The sequence below is a fragment of the Fringilla coelebs genome (genome assembly GCF_963513975.1).
Source record: "Fringilla coelebs genome assembly, chromosome: 5".
NCBI lineage: Eukaryota > Metazoa > Chordata > Aves > Passeriformes > Fringillidae > Fringilla > Fringilla coelebs.
Genome location: NC_140033.1, coordinates 56,655,965 through 56,678,370, shown reverse-complemented (window position 1 = coordinate 56,678,370; position 22,406 = coordinate 56,655,965). Strand labels below are relative to the sequence as shown.

General features: G+C 40.0%; 1 protein-coding gene across 3 annotated transcripts in view; it reads right to left on the bottom strand.

Annotated features, from left to right (window-relative positions):
• The window catches only part of PACSIN2 (protein kinase C and casein kinase substrate in neurons 2), a 53,567-nt gene extending 39,288 nt beyond the window's left edge, over positions 1–14,279 (bottom strand). For 2 of the 3 annotated variants that reach the window (XM_084205899.1, XM_084205903.1), the window contains exon 1: positions 14,148–14,279. The gene's annotated coding sequence lies outside the window, so the exon portion shown is untranslated. Of the gene's footprint in view, positions 1–13,648; positions 13,743–14,147 lie in introns of those variants that run through there. The other variant, XM_084205901.1, reaches the window with a different exon arrangement.
• Between the last annotated feature and the right edge of the window lie 8,127 nt (positions 14,280–22,406).

Here is a 22,406-nt window from a genome sequence, read left to right as displayed (position 1 = left end):
TAAAAACCAACTATATTTTACTTCTAAAAAAGAGCACTGGGTAAAGAATGTGCTATGTAGAGTATTCAAGAGCTTAATAAGCTTGATTCATTAGACAACATGTATTTATTCTCTATCTTGTGATTTATGAAACTGAAAATGAAATGTCCAACTCTTGGCACCTTCCAACAAATTGCCTACCTTTTCCCCTTAAAAGAGCTATGAAGAATTTGAATATTCAGTATATTTCATGGGAAAACATCTTCATATCTACTTTATACTTATCACAATATCTTTAAAAGCCTGTAGCCAGCTGAAAATGCCAATTTCAAACCAAGGAAGGCTAATGATTATTGATCCTGTCATGGACCAGTGACACTTTAGCATTGGAAATTCTGCTCATTTGAGTCTGACAATTGATGATCTAGTTATTGTGACAGAGGACAGTCTAGCTGTCCTTGTTTTCATCAGGAAAAAAATCCATTACTTTCAGGTCCACAGAAGATAGACATTAGATCTGTTTGCATTTTTAACACCAGATTTTAATTGGGAAGTCGACACAATAACTGATGAAATTGGGAAAAAAATGAGGATTATGGTGAGGGTCACAGGATCCTGAAAACTAGTCCTGGGACCAGATGAGGCTGGACTACTCAATATCTCTTCAAAGAGTGTTCAACAGCCACACTTTTCTACAGTTATCAGATCCCACAAGAAATACTTCAGCTGAGTATTTGTCAAGTTATAATGATCACAGAACTGTGCAGCAGCCTGACCTCTCTAGTCCAATCTTTCATGGGAAAGGGAGCCTTGCTGAGATCACCCAGCATCCTGTCCAGTCACAGCTTCGAAGTGTTCAGTGGTGGGGACTCTGCAATCAATTGTCTACCAATTCACAAGACATTACTCAACTTCTGAAAGGGAAAAGCTAGTGTCATTCTTGTGTTGCATTCATTTCATATGCTTTTTTACCTTCTGCACACACACAACTGTAGTCCATTTTTTTTTTTTCTTATGCTGAAGTAAAAAGCTACACAGATGAATTCTGCAGCCAAAGCCATTCGCTAATCCTTTAACTATGAATACGTGAAGAAAAAATTATGGTACTGGTACAACACAAAAAGTTCACACCATACTTAATTCATGTAATGATATAGGTCTTTCAGTGTGGTCCATTTTAAAGGACATAAATTGCAGGTACTCAGATAATTAGGCTAGAAAAAACACTCATTTGGTACACACATATTCAACAAGTAGTCTTTGGTATGGCCATGGTACATCCTGGTATAACTATCTGCTCCTTATCATATGAACATATTTTTATTGTAACATCCACTGGCATGAGATAAAGCCCTAAATCCAAACTATTTCAGACTTGCATTTCTACCACTGACACCTAAAACTCCTTTCAAAGGAAGGCAGCTGTTCTTTCAGAAATATTTGTGTGTCTATTCTTATTGACACACAAGTTGAAGAATTTTAACGACACCCAACCAGTCTAGCCAACATTTTGTCAGAGCTAACATCCACCTGGAGTTCAGCTGTAAGAACTTCTTCTAAAAGAAGACAGAGTAGTTACCACACAGATCTTCTGTGGGTCTTCACTATGAGGCTCTCAGTAATGATGCCTGGTACCAACTGGAGCAATTTAGAACTGCATCATAACTGTTAAGCAATATCAGAAGAGTCCTACAGGTTTTTCAAAGTTCTCCCTGGATGCTTGTGTGAGAATATGTGAACTATATCCCTACAACATTCACCAAATAAAGACATTTCTAAAGACAACCTTTTCAACCTAAAAATAGTGCAGCAATAAAGAAGGTCATTTGAACATTACTGCTGGCTCACAGCTGTGACTAAGTCCTAGCAAAATTAGCTTTAAAATTACTTTTACTAACTCCCCCGTGGTTCCAACTAACAATCAAAACGCATCACCACTGCCCATTTTCTGGTGTATGGAAAGGTGAAAGTCAAAGGAAGACAGCACCAGCATAGACAGGTTGAAAAAAGCTCCTCCTAATGTCACTGATACAAAGTAATCAGGACACAATTACACAGGAAGGGTACTTTTAGCTATGAGAAAAACTTCAGGCTCAAGGGATCCAATATATCAAAGTACAAAGCCAGTACTTTTGCCTACAAGATAAAGGCACTGAAAACTTATCCAAATTTTGAAAACTTCTAAATTCATATTTTACAATCCTCTAGTTAGGGCATTTCAGCACTAATATTCCAGAATATATTAAATTATTTCAGGATTTGGAGGCAAGTTACTTCCATATGGCTTACTCAGCTTAACACAGATAACAATTCTGTATCAAACTCTCAATTCCAGAGAAAACCAGAAAGAATCAAATAACAAATTCTTAAATGAATTTTCAAATACCTAACTTCTTGCCTGAATATTTAAGTTTCAGCAGCCTAGCTTTAGACAAAACTCCAAGCTGTTGCATTTTCATTTTATATATTTGACATATATATGCCAAATCCCTACTTGTACTTGTCTTTCACCTGAGATGATTTCTCCTCCCCTTAGGACAGAAAAACAACTGGGAAACAAGACATAAATGTCTTTTTAAGCTTGTGTGGTTGGACTTCCAGGAGCTCTTTCAGAATTCACAGCTACATAAATTCTAATGTCAAAGCCTAGGTGCAATATGCTATTCTTTGCACATTCCAGTAATTCTCTTGAGCCGCTTCAGCTGCATAACTAGAGAAAGTAGCTCAAATTTAATTCATTCTGGGAAGCAATGTGGAGATTCCTGGAGGATTGCAACAACAGTTGACAAAGCAATTTAACAAGAGCTGTAAGTTCTACATTGCTTATTTCTCCCCATTTGCAGGGTTGAACACTGCACAAGTTAATTGGTATTGCATTACAAAGAGTGTTTCACAAGATCTTCAGAAAAGCTTTTTTTTTCCTGAAATGAGATTACATAACTTTGTTCTCTGACTATTCACTACAATAAAAAAAAAATTGAAGGATTCATGTGGTACATTTTTCCTTGGCAAATTCAAAACATACTTTGAGAAGCGTGTTTATAAAATCTTCAGCTTTAAGGAGCCAATTTGTACAACAGATCTTGATGGTATTTTTCCTACCTAATAAATTTCATCCCAGTGAGTATAGATAAATTAGATGCTTTACACAACCCTGAAAATTACAAAAAACCCAAACACACTATAAACTTCAAAACTGAAATACTAACATCATTCACAACTCATACCAAATCATAGCAAAAGATATTATACTGGGATAGCAATATTCACTCAGAAAACACAGTATTTTATCCGTATGTATGAAATAATCCATATGTGAAATAAATACTTCAAATGCAAAAAAAAAAACCACAAACCAAATAAAATACCTTTAGATGAACTTGAAAACTTCCAAAATTGTTCATTTCTTTCCTGCTGCGCAATGATACCTTTGCAGTGACATAAAAGCTTCTAAAATTATTACTGTAAAACTAGTAATTTCGTTCAGCAACACATTAATTACATGCTAAAGTTAGTACTACTTTTCCTTAATTACACAAAGTGTTTTTGCAATGCCTAACAACAAGTAGAAACAAAGGTGCTTCCTATCCAGCCTCTTTTGCAAGAAAGGGGAGGAGGGATAAAGGGAGATCTCCAATCACAGTTTTAGTTTCTGTACAGGGCTAGTAAAAAACCCCAGCAAAGTGGATCTCTGCAGAAACAGAAACAACAGCATATTTTATCAGACTAATCAAAGTATAAAGCACAGAAACTATAGGTTATCTTGCATAGCCCAAAATAAATTCAGAATCACTGTACGATACTTGTTTCATCAATTTGTGTTTATCAGTTATGGATCTGTTTGGGACTGACCTGACAACGATTAACATTGCACAGCACAGATTTTACTCATGGCATCACACACCACGGGATTTACATGCTACCAGAAACTATGGAATAGCCTATGCTAAACTAAGAGCTAAAAATACAGTCATTTGATACAGACTAAACCCACATGTTGCTCTCTGATCTAGGGATGCAACAAGCCAAAGCAGAAGCAGTTGTCTATATGCTACTTAGGACAAAGAATTTCTTAGCCAAATTCAAACCAATTTTATGATCAAATCTCATTTCAAATAAATTTTAAGGTTCACATACAGATCACTTACAACTATATGGATTGTCCTTTAATTCCTTCAAATTTGTGTGTATGAACATTAATAAATTTGGTCCTAGCTCAATGAAGAGACAAGACATTCATGATATCCCAAGTACCTTTACCAGTGCAGATAACAATTAAACAAAGAAAACCACAAAATGTTCTCCAATGCTGTTCTAAGATGTTTTCTGCTAGCCAATCTAAGCACCTGCCAAAAGAAAAATAAATCTGGTGGTACAGTAGTTCACTCAGAATACCCAAGGAAAGCAGATTGGAGAGTATCACAGAACAAAAGTAAACCAACTACTCAAATTCCAGTAATTCTTAAAAAAACCCCAAAAGCAAACCCAATCAATCAATCAATCAATCAACCCTAAAAAGACCTCAAAATCAGCAAAACCCAAACAAAATCCACCAAATGAACAAAAAATCCTCACAAAACCAAAAAGCACAAAAAACAAACACCCAAAAACACAAACCCAAAGAGGTTTTAATAGGGGACGGAAGCAGTTTTTCAGTTTAGGAAATGATAGCAATGGCATGGGGTTTTTGTACACCCACATTTTACCCTGGGAGAATGGAAAAAAAAAAAGGAAAGAAGATATTAACATTATAATACATACTTGATCCTTTCCACAAAATTGCATCAATTTTGGAAATTAAATATTGAATTGAAATTCAAAGCTATTTCTTCAACACTTGGTTTAACAATAATGTGCCAACAGATTAATCTAAATTATCTCCTAGGAGTTTCAAAACAATTATTGAGCATCCACTTTTTTTCCTGTAAATACTGTATTTCATTACATAAGAATAAAATATCAGCATTAACCTTTAGAAACACCAATATAATTTACAAGTGAATATTCTAAAAGTAAAAAGGCAAGGACTCTGTCTCCTTTCCACTTAGAACTTGTTTAAGTTTAAAAAGTATTTCAATTGTCTTCTTCCACTCCAAAATATTTTAAGCAAAAAACACCCACAAGTTTACCCTTAAATTGATGAATTTAATATAATTTTATACTTATTTTCTATTCACCCATGCATTTAAAATTGGTAAAAACAAGAAACAAGTTCAAGCATATCTGCAATTCCCTTAACTGTAGACAGTGTAAGGGTAGAGTGTGAGTCAAGAAGAATCACATCTTTCTCAGTTGTATTTCAGCAGTTCATGTAGCACAGCTTCAGCTGCCAGGGCAAACAGCAACGTTGCATTATATCCATTCCATTTCCCTTCCTTGATTACACCTGACCACCTTTGGCATGCATCTGATTATAAAAGCATCTGTTTACATTCAGCATTCACTTTATAGGTCAACTTTACAGAAATTATTCACTGCACTCCATAGCTCATACGTAGTCTGATCTCTTTGTTACGGCACAAATTCATTCCACTGACAGTGACTGATACTGTTTGTGCCACACCCCCAGTCATCCCTCTGCCATCGATTCTGTTTGGGAAGTCAGGTGCTAAGCTTTATCCAGCTGAAAATGACTCTGCAAAAATAAAAAGTTTCTTGCTGGACCAAAGAACTGACCCCAGACACAGCACAGCAAGATAAACACCGCCACGGGGCACATAGCAAGAACAAATAGCTGAGTACCAGTGAAAAACTGATTTCCTGTTTTAGTCACAACACAGACTATCACTGGGGTTGAAGTAACTTATCACTGCCAGTAGAAACAGCAACAAACTTTGGAGCTGCTTTAACAAGCTACAAGACATTATGCTAACACAAAGAATAGGCAAGTACACAGACGACACACAAGATACCCTTCAGAAAAGGCTGGCACCCTGAAAGAAAGGCAAAAAGATTTTTTCATTGCTTATGTGTAAGCAGCAGGCATACAGGTAAGAGATTATTATTGCCTCTGGGAACATAAATCAAGCCTATTAAACAACACTGAAACTTCACTGTACATGTCACACAGCTGAAGAGCTTGTATGTGGTTATGAGGGAGAGAGGACTGGTCAAGAAAGGAGCAGCGACACTTCTGCAAAAATATTCATTTGAAATATTAGCAATTTTAAAGAACACTTAACACTCCACAGAGTCTCTGCACCACACCAGCACTAAGTGGTATCCACCAGGGGCCACTAATGCACACTACACAGCACAGCACACACAGCTGCTTCTGCAATGAGCTGCTGTGGGAAGCAGAATGGCACATCACTGTGGGGCCCTTTGGTCCCACCCATGTACGTTGCACATTTCACCCTCCCAACCGCAAAATTTGTATGGGATTTATAGGTGACAGTGTCCTAACTCAAAGAGCACCTTGCATTCCCCATGAAGGAACTCCATGCATCCATACCTCAAAAGAGAAATGGATGACAGAACTAGAGGTCATCCTGTCCTGAGAAGCTCAGCTTTGGCAACCTGATAAAACAATATTACTTCAGTATTATTTTAATATTACTATATAATATGAGAATAACAAAAAATTACACAAGACTTTTTTTAATAGCTGTCCTCAAAGCCACATTAGAGAACAAAACCACCTTACCTACAGAAATACCTCTATGAGAAGTGGAAAAGAGGGGAAGTTCACAGTAACAAATATAAGAAAATATAGAAATGATGGAAGATAGCAGAATGAACACAGAAATAGTTGTATTGGTAGACTGCAAATATATTTAAAGCTTCGTTATTATCCTTACTGTAACAACCTTCACAACAATGCTATCACTCACTTTAATGTAGTAACAAGACAGAAGAAGAATGCTGACAAATATCTGAGTGGTATGATTATTAGCCTTCAAATTAGAAATTAAAAGGACTTAGGAGCCCAAACGAGGTTTTGTTCAAGAATTTTAAAATACAATTTGGGATGCTCTAGCAGGCTCAGAACAAAGAAACATCCCGACAATGCTCAGGCATTCCCTCCTTCATGCTCCTGAAGGGAGTCTCTCCCCCCATCCCTGGAAAATTACGTGATGTGGTACAGAATAACCTCCAGGTCCTGGCCATGCCCCTCCTGCCTACTGTACAAATTAACCTGTCCTGGCCAGAACCAGGATAAATCAATTAGAACAAGTGAGATTCCATCTGAGCATACCAAATTGATAATCATTATTACGTAGTAAAAAGAAAGATGCTATACAACCAAATCCTTAGCATCACTTTCTTTTTTATGAGGACACCATTCTGAGTGATGGTTTAGTTATTCTGATCAAGATACAGAATAATACAAGCTCAGTCTGATGATACATTTATTTTAAACCCTGAAAAGACTGAGTCAAGAAATATTACAAAGCTGGATGTGTTAATCAAGCTACTGCTAAGCTATTTACCATTATTACTGGTGACCTGTGAACAGATCAGGAATTGTGACTGATCTGCTGCCCAGACAAATTTTAAAAAAGCCTGAGGAAATATAAAATAAGACCAAAATCAGTGCTGATAAACCTATCTGGACTGTTTGCTGAAATGAGCACAACCTAAATATTCTAATTTGCAATTCGCATTGGGCTGTACCAAGACAAAGTTTAATCTCCCTATCTCATAAATATGAACAAATATTTTAAGCATCAAGTTTGAAGAATTCTGAAATGGAGTAGAACACTCAGCTGAACGTACTTAATTAATTTTAGGACCTAAATGAAGTGCTGTTAAGTATATATTACCTGACTATACATCAGAGAGATTACTCTGTTAGGGGTGGCAGGACTAATTAGCTAACTGGGCACCTAACAGGGTTGTGGTAGACTCTACATCCATTTTACCTAAATGAGAAATTTTCTCTGTGGATGTATCAAATTCCAACAGGGATCCATTCACACAAGTCCTATGGATAGTCTTTTTCAGAAAAGATCAGATGATTACAAATGGTTCTTTCCTGGATTAAGTCTATTAATGATTCCTTTGCATTTCTTCTGCATACTATTAGCAATTGGATAATAATCAATTTAATTACATCTTTTAAGAGATGCAGCAATTAAAATATGTTTAATCAAATAATAATATCTTAAAGTGTCTATAGAATGCTAATGCATGATCCACATACCAAAACTGCCTATTCATTAAAGCCATCTCCATCCCATGCTCCTGAGGATACAGCCAAATTTGCAACCCATGGAGGACACCACAGTTGAGCCATGAAAGTCCAAAGGGGACTGTGACCCCCCATGGCTAGCCCAGGCTGGAACAGGCTCCTGGCAGGACCTGTGACCCTGTGGGGGACCTGCACTGGAGTGGGCTGCTCTTGAAGGACTGACCCCCTGGAAAGGACCCACACCAGAGCAGTTTGTGAAGAACTGCAACCTAACAGAACTCTTATAGGAGAAGTTTGTGAAGGGCTGTCTCCCGTGGGAGGAGAGAAAGAGTGTGAAGAGCAAAGAGTAGCTGAGATAAACCTGTGAAGAACTGACTGCAACCCCCATTCCTTGCCACCCTGTGCCACTCAGGCAGAAAAATCAGGAGTGAAGTTGAGCCTGTGAAAAAGGGAAGGGTTGGTTGAAGGCGTTTTAAGATTTGGGTTTATTTCTCACTACCCTACTCTGATTTGATTTGCAATGAGTTAATTTCCCTGAATCGAGTATGTTTTGCCCATGATCATAACTGGAGTGTGATCTCTGTCTGTCCTTATCTCAACTTGTGAGCCTTTTGTTAGAGTTTCTCTGCCCTATCCAGTTAAATAGAGTGACAGAGTTGTTTGGTGGGCAGCTGGCATCCAGCTATGGTCATCTCACCATAGGCCATCAATGACACAGGAACAGAATAAAACTTTTTTTCACTTAACTTCCCATTTAGAACTTTGCTTAAGACAGCATGGAAGTGTGCTTTGAGAAGAGGAACTATGAATCAAAAGTTATTGGTTGATAATTCTTTATCCATATGTGCTGGTTGTTACTACTTTCAGTTGCACCAGCTTTCAAAAACAACAAAACCCTCAACTCTCAGAGCCCTAACATAATAATCAGTGAAAAGGCAAGACTCCCATGTGTGGGTGTAACAGTTTCTAAGAATTTAATTGCCCAAAAGAGGGAAAGCTAACCACTCAATTTATTTCTATCTGTATCTGAATGACACTAGACAGACAGCATTCTTTATATGCAGCTCTCTAACACCCAAAAACTAATGAAAAATTGTGTAAAGGAAATGGTTACCCAGTTTCTCCTACATGAAACAGAGTGAACAGTGTTCACATTTTGGAATGGAACCGTAACCTCACTATACACAGCAAAAACTTAGGAGTAATTTCCTTCAAATTAATTCCCTCTAGACCTTAAAGCAAGCTGCTCAGCAGCACCTAGAAATTAAGCACAATTATATGTTGACCAGGTATCAGATTACTTTGAGTGCTTAGATTATTTCAGGTAATTGAAAATGAGTTTTGAAGCTTTTATCTTTAGCTATTAAGGGATGAAGAGAACCTGAACACTTTGGAAAAAATGTTTTTGAGAATATTGTTTAAGAACTGTGGAAGTAAGCATGCCTACAAATTGATGTTGCATATATGTGGCCCCATTAAATACAGAGTTCATTTAACAGATCTCTACCTGTTTATTATCCATTTATCATTTCTTCCAAAAAGAAAGCAGCATTGTTCCACTCAGCAGGGAGGTAGGTATCTGTCAAATTGCCAAGAAAGCCTTAATGAAGGAACAGGATGAAAGGTTTAAGTCAAACCAAAAGCATGTCCCATTTGTCCTTTGACTCACTGCGGATTATTTATTGAAATCTGTACTTCACATTACCCCTTTTAAAAAGGGCATATTAAACATATTCACCCTTCACCTTTTATTTAACCTATTAAGTTAGAAATTAGAAAAAAACCCAGCTCATTATATTCTTTGTCATATTACTTTGAAGTTAATCAAGTATGGCTGCGCATCTGCCATTGAGAATAAAAAAAAAAAACAATTAAAAAAATTCTTATTTCAATATTCACCTACTATTGCTATGCCAGGTAAGAAGTTCTGTGCAAGCTGGTTTTGTAACCCAAAACCCTAGCTGTGAGATGCCAGACACAAAAACTCTGCTAGGCCCTTTGGAGCCCAGTCAACATCCAGATTTTGTTGGCTACAATCACCAGGTGGCAATAGATCTGCCTGGTATGTGGGAGAGATTAATGTACAATCACACATGAAAGTCAGACTTATGAGCACTGTTTGTGCTACTCATGCACAAAGACACAGTAAAATAAGACAGAAAGAATATCACACTTCTGCAACAAGGACTTCAGGATGAACAGTATAGTAACACCAAGGTCAGCCAGTTTTATCAGTAGCAAATGACTTACTACTTTATAGCAAAAGCTAAAAGCTTGCAAGTACAGCAGGATTCCATGAAGCATTAATCACAACAGGCATAAGAAGATACTTAGAACATACTTTCACATCCACAGTGTCACTTAAAGTCTGAGTGGTGCCCATTTCCAGGGCATATACTACGTTACATTTACAAGTTTATGTCAAAAGATGACATAAAATCCAGCCTTTTTGGTTTCAGTAAAACTCTGTCAAAGAAAGATTTAATAATACCATAGAGATTTCTCATTCACAATATTTCTGCTGTTTATACTGTAGTCTGTCATTCACTGCTCTAGGGTATGTGATAAAAGGCAAAGAATGTTGTTTAAAATTTTTGGTCTTTAGATGCCTTGGAATGAGTTCTTTAAAGCAGAGTCCTACACAAGCAGAAAGGATTAACAATAAGCACTGGCCCAAAGCCAAACAGTTTGAGATACAGGTTTCCAATGCTATCAAAATGTTTACAATACCTTGGTAAATCAGAACAGTTTTAAAATATTTGCATAATCTAAAAACTTGAGCCAAAACACCTTACTTAAAGCCTGAGAGACATTTTCTTTTTGCCTTGGAGCTCATTACTGCGCAGTATTACAATAGCCATGTTAGTTCTACCCCTATTTACTAATTAGGGCTGGGAACCTCCTCAAATATTGACACATCCTGTCCACCAAGATCCACAGGACTCTAAGCAAGTGCACCAGTGGCTTAAGCAGAATCCCTCACACTCTAAGGAGCACTCATCAAGGCAGATTCTAGACCAACACCATTAGAGAAATTTGGATAATTCCCCTCTCCTAAGCAAGGGACCTTAAAGGATAACACATATAGGAACAACATTCAAGTTTTGTGATAAATTGGACTATGGAGACTGTGAACCAACCACAGGGTAAGCAGCTGTTTTACTGTCCACTCCAGGTTATTCTTCTCAACCCCAGTGTGCCAAGAAGCCAGGTAACATTCATAATAAACACAGCATCCTGTTCAATCACAGAACACTTAGCTTGGTTTACCTCAGCCAGTTACATCACTCTTGTAGTTCCTACTTCTTCCTTTTCATCTCCTGGGAATCATTACATTAAGTCAAAAATCAGTAACTGCGTTCAGCTGAAAGGAACAGTGTCACCTCTTGAATTTCTGGGGATTATGACAGAGTTTGAATTAAATCCCATGTTACAAAGAAGTTGTTAATCTCACAGACTAGCCTTAAATTCAAGCATTAGACACTTCATTCCAGGCCTCAGGCAACAAGAAAGTCATTAAATCATAGTATTTTTTTTAAAAGCAGAGATTCTAAGAACTAAAAAGGCATGTATTAGTTTATATGGATGTTTAAAAATATATTAAAAAAAACAAAACAAAACAACAAACCGAACTGAAAACCACCTTCAGTCTGCATCCACTCTTCTCCTGGCTTAATGCATGAGAAGATGCCGCTTTTCCAGGAGCCCCTACACTAAGAAAACCAGACACCAACTCAGAAACACAAAGCTACCTTTTAGCTACTTTGTATTACAACACAGATTTGTACAAGCACCGGCAACTTTTGACTGGCAGCACTGCTAAGCGTTTCATCAAATTCCTGCAATGAACACAGAATTTTCTTAGCCTTCATTTATAGGCTACCCATACAACCCACAGTCACCTCCAGGCTCATTTTAACCACAATCAGGGAAGCACAGAACTGACATATGGACATCTTTAAGCACATAGCTCACTCAGCTCTAGAGCAGGAAAAGGTGCCCATATGCTCCACAGACAGACCACGAGAACAAAACTTCTCATTCCTGACGCTAAATCATCCAAACATGTCACCTGGTAAAAATAACAGGTTCACTGATTTCAGACCAACATTCAAGTGTCTTGTCACAAGAAAAGAAAGCAGATATCCACCCACTAGAAAGATATATCATCTAGGTATTTTCGGAAGGCACTGTTTAAAAACATAGACCACAATAATTTAGATCACAATCAAAAAGCCATTTTAATATGATGGTATTTCAAAGGCATAAAAAAGGGAAAAATTGATCCAGATTTGTAAACGACTTCCCAAAGGGAGTTTGGAGCACTTTAGCACAGAACAGTCACAGCAAGGTGGCACCTGCACACCTCTTCTGCCCACCACACTGAAGCTGTGGTGAACAGAGATCAGGGAAGTCTAAAATGATGCCGCACTGTGTTCAGCAGACATGCTCCTTATGCTAATATGTGCTCCTGTTTAAGCTGATTCAGCCATAATTGGCAGAATATAACTACTATCTTTGAAGGCAAATTGCAAGTTTGACAAAATATAATTTCAGGCAGGTACAGGTATAAAACAGCCAGCACATGAACGTTCAGTGTTAATAACCTTAATAGTAAAGAATGCAATTAACAAGTTTTGACCAACTGAAACACAGCTGGCAAACTCTTTTAGTTTGAAAATGATCCTTTTATTGCACTAAAACCAGAATGAACACTCAGTTGCTTACATAATGCAGCTTTCACTATGGATCTTATAATAACACACTACTATTGTTTTAACTTTTAAAAGGGAAAGGTTTTTGGCTTTAAAGAAGAGCTGAACAGATGATGGCATTAAATCCCAATTAGCAGAAGGGAATCCCTCACCCACTCCCCAATAGCAAGAGAGAACAGTCTCGTGGCAGCCTTTTAAGCAGGAGGTTGTGGAGCACAACAGAAACAAAAGTGCCTAGCACAACCGCGGCTTGTTTTTTACCCCAGCCCGTGTCAAATGATCAAACTTACACAAACAGGTACAGGAAATGTAAGGAGTGGTGAACAAGCTTTAAATTATTCTAGCTAATCTATGATTTTAATCAAGTAGTTCAGGCGTTTAAAACTGCAAGACTGCATTTAGTTTTCAAAATGTTCAGTTTACAAAGGACAGCGTATGGCACTTGCGTCTTTCTGGCTTCCTTTAGTGCTCAGGCAAAAGGATGACTAAATCTATCAGCTTCTGAGTCACTCCAAGCAGAGACAGCTGAGAAGGACAGATAGAGCGAGCCAGGCAGACACTGTATCCATCCTGTTCTTCCCTAACCAGGTAGCCTCAGTGCACATAAAGAGATGTCTGTCTCTAACACAGGCATTTCGCTCTGGGACATGAGGAGATTCTTTCCATAGGCCAAAAAAGGGAAAGTTAAGATAGAAGGCGGCAACGGCAAGACCAAGAAGCTTGACTGAGCTGGATCATTACCAGCACTCAGGAGGGCTTGAGCTGCCTAAAACCTCAGTCTCCCCCGTAGAAACATCTCCCACCAAATCAGCATCGTTACCTGCCGTCATCCGGAGCGCCGAGCTTTCAAAGCCTCGAGTGAAAACCCAGCTGCTCAAGTTTAGGACTCCATCCTCGCCTTCTTTTTCTCCCCAAACCAAAGCCACCTCCACCACCGAGTGGGTCACTAAACTTCCCCGAGCAGGGAGCTCTCCCCTCCTACAGGAACCGAGCCAGTGTCGTCATCCCTCGCAAGCCCCGGCCCTGCCCTTCCCCGCCTGGCGCCGTGCAAGGAGAGCTTCACCTTCCCTGCGTCCGCCGCAGCGCCGGGGGGCGGGCGACCCGCACTCAGCGGGCTCCCCGGGGGTCGTGCCCCGGCCCGGCCCGCTCGGCCCGACCCCAGCACGGGCAGCGCCGCCGGCGCGGCCGCGGCACCAGCGGCTCCCCCCACCCGGACCCACCGCCCGCCATTGCCCAACGGCTCCGACGGGGATCCCAACTCGGCCGCCAGCTCGAGCCTCTACCGAAGGCGGGACCCCGGGGCGCGGAGCGGCCCTCACCTGCAGCGCCGGGACCTGCCCGTCGCCCGTGCCCGGCGGGGGTGGGGGGTGACGAGACGGCGAGAGCGCGGCGGAACCGACCCGACCCCTGCGCTCCGTTCGGCGCCGCCGCCCCCGCCCGCCCTCTGGCGCCCGCCCAGCCGCCTTCCCATTGGCCGAGAGCGCGGGCAAACTCCCGCTCCGCCGCCGTCTATTGGCTTGTGGTGACTGCCAATCAACGCCGCTTCCCCGTCGGGGGCGGTGAGGGCCGGTGCGCGCGCCCGCGACCGGCGCGCGCTTCCCGGTGGCCGTCGGGGACCGTCAGAGCCACGCGCGCGGCCCCGTCCCCCCGGCCCTCGCCCCGGTGGCTCCGACCGCCCCGGACTCGGCCCGGGCTCACCCCGGGGGGCTCCGACCGCCCCGGACTCACCCCGGGGGGCTCCGACCGCCCCGGACCCGGCCCGGGCTCACCCCGGTGGCTCCGACCGCCCCGGACCCGGCCCGGGCTCACCCCGGGGGGCTCCGACCGCCCCGGACTCACCCCGGGGGGCTCCGACCGCCCCGGACCCGGCCCGGGCTCACCCCGGGGACAGCGGCTGCCCGGCCTGCCCGGCCGCAGCGTCAGCCAGGTGTCCGAGTGTAGGAAACGGTGACAGGAGCACTGCAGAACGTGGCAGGGCGCGGCGGGAATAACCCTGCGTCCGTGTCCCGTCTCCACTGCGGGGCACCGTGAATAAGCAGATGTTGTTTCCCGAAGCGAAATGCGAGCGAGTTGACAGATCCCGGGAAGTGCCGGGGACTTTTCCGCGCCCGGCAGCGGTGCAGACGCTGATTCCGCTCCGCACAGCGCGGTGCGCTCCGCCGGCACTGCGGCACCGGGAGCGCCCGCCCGGGGCCGGGCCGGGCCGGGCTCGCAGCTGCCCCGGGCACGGGCTCAAGGACAGGGGCCAGCTCTGACATGGCACTGCTGCTTTGGTTACACCGCTCTCCGCGGAGCTACGCGGTTCTCGCCCGGTATCAGAACTGTTACTCACGCCTTCGCCTATCTTTCGGATTTATTTGTTTTAGACAGAGAACTATTTCAAGTTCCAAGCAGCAGCCACCACGGTGACCTTCCTTCGTCCCTTCAGCCTTTGCCTTCGCCACTAGTTTCTGCATTTCCCTCCCATCTGCCCTTCTCATCACTGCTGTGCCTCCAGCGCTGTCCCCGGGGACAGCCTGGTTCGAGGACAGCAAGAGCTCTGGATCACTGGGTAGGGCTGCAAAACAGTACTTTCCTCTTGGCCGAGTTTCTTATGCAAGTCCGCATATAATCAGATTGACGCCAAGTCTTCCTGTACTCTTTCACTCAGTCTGTGACTCATTAACTTCACTTAGATTAGTTGAGTAGGATTGTAAGACCATAACACCAGGATAAAATTTATCTTCGGAATGTCCTTGACAAATGGATTTGAATTAATTGCTATTAACATTACTGTGAAATTTGGCCAGGTTGGTAAGCTTCCTAAGACTGAACATGATTTCTCCCTTTCCTCATTCTCCTGGGTTGAAAGTTAACAGTTCACATTTGAGAGGAGAAATCTTGTAATTTATTGTTTCTTACACTTCTGACCAGAGCTGCACTTTAGTCTTCTACAGTCTCTCTCATTAATATGAGATCAAGCTTTCTTTACAGCACCCTACAGGGGACATATACAATCATAAATACAGCTCTTTCTGTAAGGAATTAAGCTTCTGTTTTGCCTAGAGCATTGTCAAAGCTGGAAATTCTCCATGCCAGAACACTTAGACTTTCTTCAATCTAACATCAAAACAGTCATTCATCTCTTTGTTTGCTCAAATAATGCTCAAACTTGTTCAAAGATGGAAGAAACAGAACAGGAATTCAGCGTAAATCATAGGACAGAGCTCATACTGCGATGAAAGGGAATTCCAGTTTGGCAGAGGACAGAACCTGCAGCCTGGGGTGGATTGACACAGAAAATCCCAACTATTCCACACAGAGTTCATTGAATGCTACCACCTTGTGCCCCAAAACCACTCAACTGTGCACAAACCCAGTTCTGATTGCATCTATGCTACTCCCTGTGAAAGCCACGGCCCACATTCTTATCTTAGGCCAGTTTGGGGACAATTACTGTAAAAGGAGTAAGAAATGGATCTTCAAGTCCTGAGTCTGGTGACACAAACTATCAGACAGTCTTTTAACAATGAAGAAAATATTCCTCAATTCAGCTATTCCCATGCATTGACTTAGGTAGGCTGATGTACTGCTTATGCATTATATGCACGCATATTTATAGCATTATATACATATATATTTATATGTATAACATATAATTATATCTATTACATTGTAATGTGTACATGGAAATTGTATACAAATGTATTACTCAATTTACATACATTTTAATGTATTTCCACGTATACACTTATTATACTTTTTATATAGATAATATATAATTTCTATAGAATATAGAATATAGAATTTACACACACACATATAGGTACAATAAGTTTAGCCCTTGTGTCATAGTCTAAAGGCAGTGTGTTATTTTGGGAGTCACCTTCATATGAAATTTCAACTGGTTCTGGCTTCCAAGGGGATGGAGATTGATCAGAAATGAGGAATTTACACAACATTTCTGTACATACAACTGGACTCAGATTTTAGTACAACCTGAGAAATAACAATTGTGTTTTTCAGTGTTTCACTTAAACATCTTTATGACTCAACTAGCATCTTTATAACTACTATGAAATATATTTATAAATGCTATGAAATATTAATTTTGAAGAGAAAAAAATCAAGACTATTAGCTGGAAAAAATAAACCTTACCAAAAGGCAATTTTTATGAACATCTTAATTTAATATTTGGAAGTTTCTCAAGGCGCCACTTTAGGGAATCGTATTTTTGAGCCTGCTGAATATTCTTTTCTGCTTGCAAGATGTTTTCTATCCTTTTGACACGTAAATGAAAAATGCCTAGACACCACTGGAAGCCAGTAAGACAATAATGTTGCCAGAGTTTTGAAAATACATTTTTTACTGCCAAGTTTTTACCCCATTCCAAGTTTAGTATTTGAAAAAATTTGGAAGCAACATTATTAGAGTCACTTTAATGTACTTTTTGAATCAACACTATTGCTCTTCCTGTGAAGAAGGCAGAATTTGTCTACACTACATGCAGGTATAGTAATTTGACTGCATTACTTATAGTAACACAGTTTAATGTCTGTATAAATATATACAGGGCTTGAGGCTACATGCACTGAATAAATACATATATGCACTTGAAAAACTGCTTGGGGAAATACACCTCAAAGGTTAATAAAGTACAATTTCTTTCAATTTATCTAATGTAAATTGGCTTTATGTATATTCAAAGATTAAGTTTTTCTCATAGTGAATTAAAAGAGATTAGTGGTCTAATTATATCTGTCATCAGTGATGCAAGATCCCAGCAAGATGACACTATTATGATGCCATAAATAATTTACTTATGTAGAGAATCACACTCCACCATATAAAAAATTTTGGTACTTTGATGTTTTTTTCCTAAGTATTAAAAAGCAGTTGTTCTCTGTACATTTTCAGTTATCATAAAAATGTGACATCCAGTGAAAGATTACGTTAATCTTTTTCCTTAGAAGAACAGCTGAGAGTCTCTCCAGCCCCACTGGTGAGCATTTGATTCAGACTGTTAGGAGAGGACAGGAAGTTTGTGGGGGAAAAAAATAATCCTCTCATTTTAGATAAGTATCCCACGGTTATTTTTACTTTTAACACAATCTATTTTTAAATATGCTTCTTGTTTCTTCTGCTGTCCTCAGAAATTCCATGTTTCCTTCTAGGCACTAGTACTTTCCCTGTAAAGAAATTTTGTCTCTTGCCTTCACTCAGAACAAATTTTGTGTTTCTCGACTGCTGCCGTAACGTTCCAGAATTCTCTTCAAACTCCTCTCTTGCTAAGAAACTCCATGTGTTACAATCTTTATTTACACTTTAAATGTATATGTAAATCCTATATTTAAAAACCAAAAACCATATTTTGATTGCAAATGTAATGCCATTAGTGACTATATATGCCAACCAATGACAACAAATTTCAGATTATTAAATTTAATTCCACTCAAATCAATCAATTTCACTGTTTCACTGCCCAGCTTTCACTAGGAAAGAACCTTTCAAATAAAAGCCATACTCTCATTTGAAGTACTTTTTGTTGTCTCCTTGTTTTTCATGAGTGTTTTTAATTACTGTTTCATACCGTCCAAACTCTATTTTACAACAATTGTCTATGACTACCTCAGATGTGAATTATTTACTTTTAATAGGTACAAAATTGCAGAATATTTAAGACACACAAGACTTTCTGTCAATAGCAAAGCTATCTATGTGATTGTCATTACTGGGAAAGTTCAAGTATAGAGAGCTTGCCTAGGCAACTTAAAAAAGGTGGGAAAACATAGAGCCTAGCCTACACAACTTCCTACAATTCAGTATAAAACAACCAATTTTTCCAAGATATTCATTTATGCTTCTATTTCCTCTTAATAATGGAATTTTAAACAAAATTGTGGCTAAAGTCGGCTTTTCCCAGCTGTCCGCATTCGTTTTCTGCAGAGAAGACAGGAATAAAGTTTCTGTTTGTTTTGTTGGCTTTTTTTTTTTTAAGAAGCCACACAGGTCAGCATAAATGGATACCTCTGCACCACAGGGCACTGAGTCCTTCCCACTGACCCAAAGGCTGGAGTGAACGCCTGCCTCAAAGCAGGCACGGAATGTCAGCTCCCTTCCGTAATTTCCATCCAAGTCAACTGAACAGATAAATGAGCTCTGCCTGACATGTTCTGCTGATGAAATACAGGGCTATATATCTTCTGTGAATTGTCTATTGTTTTTCTGAGTTTATAGCAGGAAGTGAATCAGGAGACAGGGACATTTTAGGCAGAAGTCCTATTGTAAAGCCAACAGTAGTGAAGTAGCTTTAGGAATAATACTGTTTCTTTTATACTAATTAAGTTCCTCAAGACATGTACAGAAGCTATTCTCTGGGAATCCTATTAATTCCTTCCATGTCAAAGAATTAATAGGGAGAAAGGTTAGTGCCTAGGAAGCAAGCCCCACTATTCAACTGTAACAATAAACTCCTTCTACACTGATGCCATTATAACAATTCCTGTAGCTGTTTAGAGCTTGTCCATTTAATTCTTCATACAATACTGTCCTTATGCCAGGGAGCACTGGAGCATATGAAGAACAGTATTTTAGGACTGAGACACACATTTATTATAAGCTCTGCCTGGCAAGTTATTATACTAGCTAAAGTCAGAACTTCTGAGAACTGTTATTTCTGATTTATTTTGCTCCCCAAAGCCAAGGGGAAAGCCAAAACAGTTTCTTTGTGAGATACATTTGGAGGATGACTGGCCCAAGGCCACAGTTAGTTACTCAAAACTAAGAGCTTGTCTGCTTGCAGTTGCTCAGATTTAAGTCCTCTCATTCAGAGCCGAACCTTTTGGAGAATCAGACTCCAGCAAAAAGAGCTACCTTATCTCTAAATGAGAGCATCCACATGAAGTTTGTCATCTTTTATTACACATGTCAGCATCACTCCTGTAGTCAATTCCCCTGAACTCCTGCAGCAGACACCTGCCTCAAGCGGGGAACACGTCCCTCATCACCTCAGTTCCAGCGCTTAGCATGCTCCAGGCTCTCACCAGCCTGGGCACCACTTGGTACCATTAGCTCTGTCCTACTACAGCAAGAGTTTTAGTTCAAGATGCATTAGTGAAAAGGTGAAGATTGTATCTCTGAGTAAGCAATTAAAGTTCTCCCTTTCAGTTTCTCTTCCTCCTAACTCGATTTTCACCTTTACCTTTCAAGACTAGGCACGAACCAGCATCTCACAGCATAATTTCCACATATCATCCTCTTCCTCCTCCCACAGAACTATTAGCTATGACTGTTTTTGTTTCCTTGGCACCCTCCAAGTCTGCAGAAAAGCTGCTTATGCACACTCATTCCAGCTAACACAGATTCTTTCCTTACTCAAATTCCTCCTGAGAATTTTTCAACGAGCCTTAAAAACAGACAGTACGTAGCAACAGAGCTTCCTAATTTTGAGTTTCTCAAGAACATTTCACTGACGTACACGAGGCCTCAAGTTCTGCATAGAGAAGGAAGAATTGCTGCTCACTTACAGATTGCTTTCCTGGAGCTTCTGTTGTGGTTTTAAGCCCAGCTGGAGATGAAACACCACCCAGACACTCACTTAGCTCCCGCTCTTAGCTCCCTCTCTTCCCCTTCCCACACTGGTGGAGTGAGGAGGAGAACTGAAGTAGAACTTGTATATTGAGATAAGAACAGTTTAATAATTGGAAGTAAAATAAAATGCAATAATAATGGTTAGTAGTAGTAGTAGTAATAATGATGATGATGATGATAATGATGATGATGATGATGATGAAAAAAATCACGAGTGATGCACAATACAACTGCTCACCATCTGCAGACCCTGCCTTCCCAAAGCCAAATCAGACCTGTTGAGTAACTCCCCCAGTTTAGAGACTGGTCATGACATTCCATGGTGTGGAATATCCTGGCCAGCTCAGGTCACCTGTCCCAGCTTCTCCCCTCCTTTGGTGCACCTCCTCACTGGCAGAGCATGAGACAAGACAAAAAAATAGTCCTGGACTTAGGATAAACATAACTTAGTAAAAACTCAAAACATCAGTGACTTATCAGCACCATTCTTATTCCAAACCCAAAACACAGCACTGCAACAGGTACTGAGAAGAAATGAACTCTATCCCAGTTGAAACAGGACAGTTTAGTACTGATAACCAATCTCAGTATATTAGAATTCCATGTTATTTCAGTTTTGTTCCTTAAAACTCCTTTTACATACATATGTTTTTCATGTTAGAAGTGAAAATATAATTAGGCCTTCAAACTACAACTTCTGCAAAAAGCCTGTCAAGAAAATGAAATGAGAAGAAAGCAGTCTGATGTATATAATCACTAGACTATTGTTTTTACAAAGAAAATGGAATGGGATCAGGAAGAGAGGGTCATTGCATTTACAGTGTCTTTGAATTCTTGTTTTTTAAAAAGAACATTGCATGATTAAATTCATGTTTGGGTCAGCAAGATAAATTACTAGTAATACATTGGTTGGAGATATAACTAAAATGCGGTATCAACATTTGAAATCTTAATTCTAGTTCTGAGATTATTTACTACATAGTCAAAGATTCCTATCAGGTTTTTATTTTCCTTTTTTCCCCTAGTTAGTAATATTTCAGTGCTTTTATTTTGAGGTAGTACTGATAATTCACTAGAGATTTTACATCTCATTTACATTTTTTTCATCCTCAAGGGTTTGAAATATGCTTTCCCAATACTACACTGGGCCAGAGAGAAGGATTTACATGTTTAAAACTGACAGGTCTGCTACAAAAACATTTTCTATATAAAATACTTCTTTACAAATACTTTATTTTACTTAATGTATCTGCTATACACTGAGACAGAAATGTTTGAAAGCAACAGCAAGATTTGCAGTCCTGACTTTTGAAATATTGCATACTGAGGATGCAAGCTTAAATGAGCTGACCCTTTCTAAACCAGCAGAAACTCCCTAAACAATTACATAAGAATATTGAGTATATTAGTATATTACATACTAATATATTCAGTATATTAGTATATTACATGTGTATTAGTAATATTACAGAAAGTGCCATTACCATTTTGTGTTGTTAATATCTGTGCTCTGGAGGCCCAGTTTCAACTCACTGCCTACCTGCAGTAACACCACTGCCCATGCAGAGTACCACCAACAAACCAGTTTGGAAAACAAAGATTATTTAGATGCTATTATCAGTATTGGGTCATTGTGAAATTACACCTAAAAGTATCCCCTAGATTTAGTCTCCATAGCCTTCCACAGCAATAAATCCTAAAATCCCAGACCTGGTTTTGCTGTTAAGCCTTCCCAGAAAGGAGTGCTACTGTTGCAATACAAGAATACCACAACAACACAAACTCTGACCCAGCCACTACAGAAATTAATCACAAGCAGTGAGAGAAAGCTTCATTTTCCTTCTATCACAGTACCCTTGTTGTGTTACTTGTCTGTCAAAAATATAATCATACTACAAAATACTATTTACTACAGACCCACAGTCCCTAGGGCTGTTACTGCTTCCCCTGTATCCCTAACAGGCACTTAGGGGTAAAACCCAAAACATCTGCCCACTGAACGTCAGTA